Source organism: Apium graveolens, chromosome 3 (assembly GCF_009905375.1).
Source record: "Apium graveolens cultivar Ventura chromosome 3, ASM990537v1, whole genome shotgun sequence".
Taxonomy (NCBI): Eukaryota; Viridiplantae; Streptophyta; class Magnoliopsida; order Apiales; family Apiaceae; genus Apium; species Apium graveolens.
Genome location: NC_133649.1, coordinates 135,986,941 through 135,988,340, shown reverse-complemented (window position 1 = coordinate 135,988,340; position 1,400 = coordinate 135,986,941). Strand labels below are relative to the sequence as shown.

General features: G+C 44.3%; 1 non-coding gene across 1 annotated transcript; it reads right to left on the bottom strand.

The window, feature by feature from the left end:
• Positions 1–784: 784 nt before the first annotated feature.
• Positions 785–891, bottom strand: LOC141715673 (small nucleolar RNA R71). Its single transcript, XR_012572426.1, has one exon. It is a non-coding gene; the product is annotated as a small nucleolar RNA R71 (small nucleolar RNA).
• Positions 892–1,400: the final 509 nt, after the last annotated feature.

The following is a 1,400-nucleotide window of genomic DNA, read 5'->3' as shown; positions in this document are numbered from 1 at the left end:
GAGTTAAATTAGACAATAAATTAGTCTGAGTCTCTGAGGGAACGAACTAGAAAGTATTCTATATTACTTGCGAACGCGTATACTTGCGTGAATATTAGTGCGTGATTTCGCCCTAACAAGTTTTTGGCGCCGCTGCCGGGGACTCGGCGTATTTGTTTAGTTTATGTACTTACCATCATTGGTCATTAGGACTCAGTGATTAGGACGTAGTAGTTAATTACTCTTTTCGGTTGTGTTTCAGGTACTTTAGCAAACGTTTATGCAAACTCGTTCTCGTGCTCGCAAGAGGACCTTAGATACAGCTGAGGAGAAAGACGAAGTTCTTGATACACCGGAGAAGTTAGATTTTGAGGATTCGGATTCCGGAACTGAGCAGAAAGAACCAGTAAACATGGGAGATCGTATTGTTCAAGCTGATCCAGCTCTTATGGATTTTTCTCGGCCTAAAATTGATGACATTCAGTCAAGCATCCTTCATCCGGCTATTCAAGCTAACACCTTTGAAATCAAGCCGGGCACTATTCAGATGGTGCAGAATTCTGTTTCTTTTGGAGGAGCGGCAACTGAAGACCCCAACATGCACATAAGGAATTTTGTCGAGATCTGCAACACTTTTAAGTATAATGGCGTGACTGATGAGGCTATCAAGTTGCGGCTTTTCCCATTCTCACTGAGGGATAAAGCTAAAGACTGGTTACATTCTGAACCAGCTGGGTCAATCACTACGTGGCAAGATCTTGCGCAAAAGTTTCTGGTGAAGTTTTATCCAATGGCAAAAACTGCTGCTATGAGGAGTGCTCTTACTCAGTTTGCGCAGCAACCTACAGAATCTATGTGCGAGGCTTGGGAACGCTACAAGGAAATGTTGAGAAAATGTCCACATCATGGAATGCCGGATTGGATGGTAATCACTGGCCTTACACACTCATAAAAAAAACACAGGCTCGGGGTTTTTATAATGGTTTGGGGGCCCAATCTCGGCCCATGCTCGATGCAGCAGCTGGAGGCGCCTTATGGGCTAAAAGCTATACTGAGGCGTACAATCTTATCGAGACGATGGCTGCAAATGAGCATCAGAACCCAACTCAGAGGATGACATCAGGCAAGGTAGCAGGTATTCTGGAAGTTGATGCAGCCACCGCTATTGCAGCCCAGCTCCAAGCGCTATCAATGAAGGTTGATTCTTTGGCTACGTATGGAGTTAATCAAATAGCTATGGTTTGTGAGCTTTGTGCAGGTTCTCATGCTACGGATCAGTGTTCTCTTGTCAACGAATCTGTTCAGTATGTGAATAATTATCAGCGACAACAGCAGCCTGTGCCAGCGACCTATCATCCTAACAACAGAAATCATCCAAATTTCAGCTGGGGGAATAATCAGAATGCTATTCAGCCACCATA